The sequence below is a fragment of the Apteryx mantelli genome, chromosome 1 (genome assembly GCF_036417845.1).
Source record: "Apteryx mantelli isolate bAptMan1 chromosome 1, bAptMan1.hap1, whole genome shotgun sequence".
In the NCBI taxonomy this organism is placed as follows: domain Eukaryota; kingdom Metazoa; phylum Chordata; class Aves; order Apterygiformes; family Apterygidae; genus Apteryx; species Apteryx mantelli.
The window spans coordinates 11,078,761-11,088,667 of NC_089978.1; positions in this window are offsets into that span (position 1 = coordinate 11,078,761).

Consider the following 9,907-nt stretch of genomic DNA (forward strand, 5'->3'; position numbering starts at 1 on the left):
ATCAGTACTGGAGAGCTAAAAATATTTATTTTCATAGGTGGGACAAACTGTGCTACACAGTGTGTCTTCTTTTGACCTGACTTCCTTTTCTTTATAGAGTATTCTTGGTTTTGAATAACAGAGTGCAGATAATCTAAGACGAAGGACAAATCTGAATAGTATAGATAGCAATTATTCCCTTAGGCCTACCAAATCTGGCTGGAGATCTAGCAAGAAAACCCAACAAAGCTGAAAGGAAGAAAAATGTGAGGGTAGCGGAAACCCACCAGGATATCTGAAAACTTCTATAAAATTTTGACTTGGTTTTGTTCCTGAAGATAAGAGGTTGCAAGGCAAGGCTCTGTAAATCCCATCTTCTCACACTGCAATCTTTTAAAAGTTATTTTAAAGCTAAGTGATATAATATTTTCAAAACACACTTTTCAAAAATATATATCACATATGACAAAATAAAACAACTGCAGTTCTCTACACTAAGAATTAAACAGGAGCTCAATTCTCTATGCTAACGACTTCAATCTTATAGTGGCATACATTAATCAGAGTCTGGATCTGACATTATAAGAAGCAAAAAACATCAGGAGTGGACAATGGCAACAACATTTTTAGTCCCTTTTATGAGGTAACGGGGTATCTTCCCTGCACTACTGAGAGTCAATATTCTCACAGTACACTTGGAACTCACTAATCAGGCAGTCCTTACAGGTTTTCTCTCTCTTTCTGACCCCATATTTAGGTCATGTTCTCATTATATATGCACTCCCTATGTGTTACAGGTGCTTGTCATTCTGCTTAAATCAGTCATCTATCTGAAGAAAGCAATTGTCCTAATCTGGAGTTCAGTTCATCCAACTTCTCTAATGCTCTCCAAATCATGTTTTCATTTATAAGCTTCTATAATCCTGACCTCAGAAAGTAAAATTTTAAAAAGAACTTTAGTCAGTGTTGCTGAATTACAGATTTCTTTTTGTGGCAGGTAGAATGATATACATACAGACTGGAAGGGATCTCACTGTTCTAGACTCACTCTCCTTCCATAGTAACACCACAATTCCTTTTCAAAATGTGACACCATTTCACACATCAATTAGCAAAAAGAGTATGAAGGGCTGATCCTGCAAGATGCAGCATGATCTAAACTCCACAAGGCCAATCATGAATCAAGGGATGAAGGGTGCTCAAAAGCCCCCAAGAGACTTGCAACACACTGCAGCTCAAGTCATAAAAGAAAGTTGCCTGTTGCCATATTTGGGTCACAGACACACAGAAGTGATGTATCTGGTACTAAGGTCTTCCTTTCTGTTGAATCATTTCCCCTTATCATAAGAAGCACAGTAGATAATATGATCTTTAAAACCAGTCTTCTGGCATTTAATGAAGCTATCTTTATTTTAAGACCTGCCAGTGTTGGACTACTATGGGAAACCTGCATTCTTCAACCAAAGAAATATTTCAGCCATAATTCAATTCTGTTCTATAGAGTCTTATGCCATGATCATCACAGAGGTAGGAACAATGATGTCAACAGGACTTGATATTTTTACCACTAGTCTATATAATATAGTGGTAAAAAATTCAGTAATCACTTGATCTACTTCTACTAATATGTTCATTCTGACTGCACAAAAAGTTCTGCAAAGGTGGAGGTTCTCCCATAAATGTTAGCAGTAACAGAGCACTGGAACAGGTTGCCCAGAGAGCTTGTGGAGTCTCCATCCTTGGATATATTCAAAGGCCATCTGGATAGGGTCCTGGACTACGTGTTTTAGGTGACCCTGCTTGAGCAGGGGGGTGGACTAGATGATCTCCAGAGGTCCCTTCCAACCTCAGCGATTCTGTGAGTATTGATGCCCTTCACAGGGTCACTGTCACTTGAGCCGAAAAAAAAAAAAAAAAAAAAGAAAGCAGACATAAGAACTACATAGTGCAAAAACCAAGTTCTTTATTGGCTCGTAACTAAGAACAATCTTAGCAATGACGGGCTGTCCAGGAACGACAAAGAGATGAAGGGAAAAAAAAAGTTTTAGCAAACATAGCAAAAATCTATGAGGCACAGAGAAGGCACGAAGAGATCTGCTTCCAAATTCAAGCGGACTATCAGGATAAAGTCTTGTGGACTAAAACCCTCAGTCTTCACTAGGGCGTTCTATATATACACATTTATGTAGTTTTCATAGCAACATAACAATCAATTAGTAAACATTTTTGCTACATGTAACTCCTTAAAGAGCAAATCTCAAATACTCTGGTTACAAGACAATTAAATAACTAAAAACTCTACATTAAAGAAAATAAAGGCTCACGATACACAACTCCCTTCAGTGCTTGGATGTGTGGGGAAAACAGACTGCAGTGTGGTTGCACAGGGATCAGTGAAAGCAGAACTTGGCTTCAATTTGCAAAATCTTTATCATCATGATAAACTAGCGAGGAGACTAGTGCAACTTACTGGAACATCTGGAATATATTCCAAGCAGTAAATAAAGAAGACATCAATGTAATGTACAGTAATGCACAGTAAGGATGCAGCAATTGTATAGCTAAAAAAAAATCAGGAAGCACTTTCCTTTTCCATCCCATTTTCAGTTATGCAGTCCTTTCCCAAAGGGACCCTTCTGAGGATGAATTTTCTTCACTTTGGTCTGAAACACAGAAGCTTATCTCTTCCATTAATATCCATTTGGCTACATTAAAGTTATCTGAGTACAGACTAGAGAGGGAAGAGGGAGAGAGAGCCTTTTATGCCATGACAAAATGAGTCCAATTCTTTTTCTGTTCTCGGGGAACTCAAGCAACAGATATCAGGTATTCAGCTTAATGCTGTTATAAGCAAGATTTGAGTCCTATAATAAGGCCAGTAGTGAACATGGGACTGAATTTGTTGGTCAGATACAAGCAACCTTGCTGGAAAAAATAGTCAAGCTAATATGAAGGGAGAAAACTGGCAGTTTGCAAAGAAATGAATTCTCTGATCCAGCAGATATAAAACTTCTAACAAAGAAGACTTCAGAGTCATGCAAGTAATCTAATAATTTTTCTTTCTGTAATTCAAGCCTACTACATCATGTCTGTATCTGTCATGAACATGGAGAAGAAAATATTCCTTTCCTCTTTCCATAGTCTTTTATATGTAATCAGTGCATGTTGTATTCCTCCACAGCTTTCTCTTCTTTAGGCTAAACAATGCCAAACGTTTACACTGATCCCTCCCCCTCTACTCAGCCCTGCTGAGGCCACACCTGGAGTACTGCGTCCAATTCTGGGCTCCCCAGTACAAGAGGGATGTGGCACTACTGGAGCAAGCCCAGCGAAGGGCTACAAAGATGATTAGGGGACTGGAGCATCTCTCTTATGAGGAAAGGCTGCGAGAGCTGGGCCTGTTTAGCCTGGAGAGGGGATCTTGTCAATGTCTACAAATATCTGAAGAGAGGGTGTCAAGAGGATGGGACCAGACTCTTTTCAGTGGTGCCGAGCGACAGGACGCGAGGCAACGGGCACAAACTGAAACACAGACACTTCCATCTGAACATGAGGAAAAACTTTTTCACTGTGAGGGTGACAGAGCCCTGGAGCAGGTTGCCCAGAGAGGTGGTGGAGTCTCCTTCTCTGGAGATTTTCAAAACCTGCCTGGATGCAATCCTGTGCAACATGCTCTAGGTGACCCTGCTTGAGCAGGGGGGTTGGACTAGATGATCTCCAGAGGTCCCTTCCAACCTCAGCGATTCTGTGATTCTGTGAAATCATGAAAAAATGAGATTCTTTATCTGAATTGTGTTCCTGAACCAGAGGCAGTGAAAGCACTTACACGGTAAGACTATGATTTGTAGTGTTACAAGCAATTACGTATCCAAAGATGATACTTCAAGGTTTTTCAAGGCAAAAGTATTGGAAAGGGGTTTACATCCCCAAGGTTCTGGTTTAACTCACCCAGCAAGAATCACTTGAGAAAGACTCATTCAGGCTGGAAGGGACCTTGGGAAGTCCAAGCTCCTGCTCCAGGCAGGTTCAACACCTAACTCAGACTAGGTTGCTCAGAGTTTTGCCCAATTAGTTCTTGAAAACATCCATGGATGGAGATTCCACACCAAAAGGAGTTCCTGATCTCCTCAGCAGGACTCAAATTTTCTCAGTAGATCTCAAACTGAACAAAGTGGCGATGGTTGACATAAGAGAAGTTTACCCACTAAATTTTGTAGTGTACAATATACCTGAAAACCTCCTCCTAGCACTTCAATGTCTTTGACTCCTGTTGTATTCCTCCACAGCTTTCTCTTCTTTAGGCTAAACAATGCCAAAAGTTTACACTTTCTTATTAAATCATGAAAAATTGAGATTCTCATCACATGCCCACTACACAGCAGTGCAACTATCACCATTTTAAAGGCACAGAATTAAGGATCAGAAAGACTGATGGACATATTTGAGAGAGAATTAGGTATCTAAACACTTTTTTAAATCCTGTCCTAAGTGCTTGCTCAAGGTCATAGAGGATAGAATTGGCAAAGAATAAAACTGAGCTTCCTTCTCATGTAGAAGGCTATTTTCCCTCAGCAACCACTGAAGGAAAGAACAATCTTATTCTTTCTTCTTTCTCACATCAGAACGAAGAGAAATGGCATAAAAAGACTGCAAAGAGATGAATATATTCAGGATATTCAGTCCAATATTGTATTTCATATCATAATCTGATTTTATACAGCTATTCTTCTTGTTCTCCATCCTGTTACTTGGTAAACAATAAAATTATCTGTGGTAAGTCTTTCAGAGCTCTAGTTCTTAAGGAGGTTTATACTTTATCACAGCATACAGAGAGAAAACATCTCAGCATACCTCACCGAAAACCAAGAGCTTTTTTTCTTTTTTAAATCAAAAATTTACACAAAAAAGTTATTCCCTTTTGCCCTTAACTGGTGACTGCCTGGAAAATGGAGCAAACTTTTAGGAAAGTATCCATAAAAAAGTTCATCCTCTTAAGACAAAAAAAAAGAACCCAACTGTTGAACTATAAATGAAGAACTTACACTTAAATGTCAAAAATTTTAAACATCATGAAAGGCACAACAGAGACACTGTATGCCACTCATCCTCCAGAAAGGAGGTTGTTTACAGAGATGGGCCATGAAATGGTCAGTGGCTACACAAAGCAATGCAGAAAAAGAAGAGAAGTAAAAATCCCCATGGAATGTAATAGCAGCTGTAGTACGGCTGTGCTTGTTCTCTGTTTCCTGAAGAAACTAAAATCAGGTTCAGTTTTTCAACCCTTGGAAAACATTTTGTACAATTTATGTACATATACAAATACATTTAGGAGAAGGGAGGAAGCTAACTTCAAAATCTACAAATTATATTTAGAATATATATATATTGCTAAGAGTAAATTGCAAGGATCTTTTACCATTTTTAATGTTTGCAAAGTTTTTTAATTAGTTTTAGAACTTTGCCTAAAAGTGTATTTTAGACTTAGCTCTTCACTTTCCTCCTCTTTTTAAATAGTCTTTAAATTCCTTTGGTGCATTTCCACAATTGCAGACACTGTTTTAGATGGATTCAAACGCATGGCCTCCTGGTTCTTATCTCCTGCTCAAGACAATGAGGCTTTTGCTTGAATCATCTCACAGGTTCTTAACCTGTAAGCCTGACTGTATTATATTATTTTGTATGTTTCTTTCATTCTGAAGTACAAGAAACCCCCCCAAAAGGCTGGTACAAGGTGGGTGACTTCTGAATTAAGCGGAACTGTGCTGATTGATACCAGCTGACAATCTGGCCCAACGTGTTGGCCTAAGAACATTTGCTTTTATAAACAACCCACTTGCTCTGCCGGGAGCAAAAACACTTTTCAAATGGATGCACTAGGCTGCAAAGCCATTACAGATGGTAAAATTAAACATGTTTTCATACTTTTTCTATCTACAAGTCATCATAAAGTATTTAATTTTTTTCGTTCCCTTCGTTTTGCACTATTGGCTAAAATTCATTTCTTGAACATATCTGAGTCAGCCATAAGAAGAAAAAGGAGACAAGTTCACAAAAACTTACGGAACTCGCTAGGTATGGCAATGATATGTTATATGAAAAAATAAATCCTGGATCTACCAAAGCTAAAACCTAGATCATCTGCAGAGGGTTAGGATGCACACCGTCTGTGTTTTAATCTTGTGCCAACTTGTCATCGAAATCCATTCCAGGTTATGACATGTTGTTACAAAGCATCATGCTACTCATCCACTTTTTCCTAGATTCTAAGATTCTGAGCATCTCTAGAGCATTTTTCAGAAAATTTTTAACTCTTAATCTATCCCTTTGGATAGATGTCATTTCAAACAATTGCAAATAGATAGTTATTATCTATGGATAACCTTGCAAAGCAGATTCATATATCACCCCCAAAAACTATCTTTTGGGGGTTTTTTTGGTAGTGATGGTAGATGTTGCTAAAACAGAATAGTCAAGTCTCCATTAAATTCAGATTCTGAGACAGTTTTTAGAAAGAAAAACTAAAATTAAACAGACTACAATTATTTACACCGAACATTGGATCTATGAAAATGTCAATTAAAGACTGAAAAGAACTAAGGCTTAGCCAAAGAGTTCCTTCAGCAAATATGTATCATAATAACTGGATTAGAAAGAATTTGTCAAAAAGAACCCATAAGCTTGGCTAAAGTTTTGATGACAAAGTAGAACTTCAGTTGACTGTTGATTGTGTTTGTGTTCCTGTGAGCCTGCCTGCAGCTGAGAACACAGCGAGGAAAGAAGGGAGGGGGAAAGGATAGCTGTCCCACATTTGATCAGCTCTTTTTATTCTCAACACTGACAACTTTCTACTCCTAAACAACTGCCAACAGCATCCCAGTAATTTCCTACTTGATCTTTCCCCACTTTGCAGAGTTAACAGGCAGTCTGTGTCATCCTTCATTAGCAAATACATTCTATCCCTTCTCTTCAGCCAGCATCCCAATTTCCAGGGCAAAAAGCAGTGTCTGGGTCACTCACCCCTAACATCTGATGCAAATAATAATACTGCCGTCCATGATAATAGAGTAGGAAGGTTTTCCAGAAGAGCCATACATTGAGGGAGAGCCAGAAAAGCTAAAATTAAAAAGATAAGAAACAAGAGATGGTAAGTGAAAGTTGCATGTGCAAACTTTTCAATATTAATTTCAATCATAAAATGCATATGAATGTAGTTTTATAAAGATTTTGAAATGGAATTGGAAAACAAACTGAAAGCATTTAACAAAAATATTTTAAAATACTAAAAGTAACAGCCCCTACGTGAGAAATTTTGGCTTTCAGTGAATTTCCCCAAACTTTACCTTTACGATGATTTACCTTTACTACTGAGAGCTGACAAAGCCTTCTGCATATACAACATTCCTCTAAACCTTCAGTTACATATTGCAGTCAAAGACTCAAAGAGTAAAAACGAGCAACAAAGAGACAAAGAAAAAGGCAGGAAGAATATGACCCCCAGGAAGATCTATCTCGCCCCCCCGCAAACTTTGGCAAAGAGGATCCAACAAAGAGCAAACACACACATACATACGGTTTGTGCCGAGTTCCACTACTGCACAAATGCCTGCATTGTCCCCCGGCTATTGCACACACGTGCACCTCCATGCAAGCAGCACGCATGGTCCACGCTACGTACGGACCACAACCCAAACACGCGTGCACGTACGTCCACAATGGCATATTTCCCTAAAGCACAGAGAAACCTAACAGCAAGCACGGCTGGGACCTCTGTGCCCCCTGCGCACGTACAGGCAGGGACCACGCCACGGAGGAGCGTGCGAACAGCCGCGACTGCAGCAGCTCCGGCGCATCCGCGCCCTGCCCCGCTCTGCACGCAGCCGCCGGGCTTGCCCCGTCCGCGAAGCGGCACCCAGCCAGCTCGCGGGCTCTGAAGTTTCTCCGCTCCAGCTTCAGGGGACTTCCCCGGGGAGGCGCCCGGCAGCAGGGCAGCCCTACAAAGAGGAACCCCGGGGGCAGCATCCTACCAGAAAGAGGTGTTTGCTCCCCTCATTGGCCAGCCAGCTCCTCCAGGACAGAGCCATGGTGCGGGAAGCCTGCCGCGGGGGCTCTGCCCGCTTCCCCCACCCCACGAGCAGCGCTGGCAGGACTTTGCGGGGGGGCGACCGGAGAGCGAGCCCTCCTTTTCAGCTGGGCTGAGCCGCTCCAACCCTCCCCTCTCCCCACCCCTCACCCCCCTCCCTGTCTTCCGGCCGCCGGAGCCGCAGCTCCGGCCCCGCCGCCGCCGCCGGGCGGCCGGGCCCCGGCCCGACCCGACCTCGCCGCGCTCCGGCCCCGCCGCGCCGCCGCCGGGCACCGGGCACCGGGCACCGGGCACTGGCCCCGGCCCCGGCCCCGGCCCCGGCGCGGCCCCTTTGTCCCAGCGAGCGCCCGCGAGCAGCGGCCCTTTGTGCGAGCGGCGGGGCCGCCCCGGGACTCGCCTCCGACGGGGCCGCAGCGGAGCGGAGCGCAGAGGGGAGGGGAGGGGGCCCGCGGCAGTTAATGCCACGCTGAACGGGCTCGGGGTCGCCACCGTTGGGGTCCCCGCAGGCTGAGCGGGGATCAGACCCAAGTGGCCTGCCTGGACTGGCTCCCTGCTCCCCAGCCCCCCACCTCGAACAGCACAGCTTCCCCTTCGGAGGAGCTTGTCCCTGATATCCCCCCTGCCCCACTCCCTCCCTGACGGAAATGTGATCCAAAAAGCAAGAGGGAGTGGGGGAGCAGCAGTGAATGCAAGTGTACTACAATTCAGCAGAAAACAAAGCGGCTGTCCGGGAATCCGCTCTTTAGGCTGTACATGAGATCCTTGAAAGCTGGGAAGGGCCGGATTTTGCCAACGTGGTTTTGATTCTGCTGCCTCAGGTGTTCCTGAGAATCACTAAGAAAGACTGGCTCCTGCGCGTGGCACAAAGTGACCGAGTGTGCAGCCATAGCACCTGTACAATCACAGTGCACATGGGCACAGAAAACGCTGCCCAGGGCAGCTCCACATCTAGAATTTTTTAAGTTCTGGTTGCTATACTTTGCAACCCTGAACAGTGTTCTCTTTGTGCTGTGCTTCAAGGGTGACTTTTTTTTTTGGGGGGGGGGGGGGAGGAGAGGGGTGTTGCACTGGTTATTGATTTTTTTATATTAAGAAAAAGCTTAAGAGAAAAAGAAAATGTTGCTAGCAGCTTTTAAATACAACACCCTCCTGAGCCACCAAGGGAGCTTCCACTCTAAAATGAAGTATTGTGGTGCACATGGCTGTTCTTTGAGGTAGCAGCAGTAATGACAGCTGACAGACAAGCCAGGCTGTTTTTCTGTGAGATGCCAAGTCCAAGGAGCAATGCAGAGAAGTCTCACCCAGTCCAGCTTAAGCTGGCTGTCCTTCTCGTGTAACTGGGAAAGCTGCTATTTTTTATGTTCTTTGTGAGCCATGTGCCAGGATCCAAAGAAAAGTGGGGGAAAGCTAAGGGTCATCTTTCTCTAGTCCCATATAAAGATGGAGGGACTGTCTGACCCATACGTGGCCCTAAAAGTAATGAGTATGAACAGGGAATGGCTTCTGTGAAACTCAGTTGTGGGTATTTTGGCTGTGGCAGCAACCCGGTATCAGAAAGTGGCAGGATTTCTACAGCTGCTTGAGTTGCCAGGTGAAGTTTTGGAACAACAGAGCAAAGGAGTGCAGCTATTTCGTACCATCAGATGATACTAACAGGAGAACTAGTGAAAGGGAAAACATATTTTGAACTGTAAAGCTCCCCAGAACCACTGTTTGATGTAAAAGCATCTGTAACAACAGAGGAAAAATTACTGTTTATTCATCTTGCTTGCTCTTTCCATTCACTTCCATGTTTCTGTTGAAACATAAAGAGAAACGGAAGCTGCCTACACAGAGCCAGATGACAAA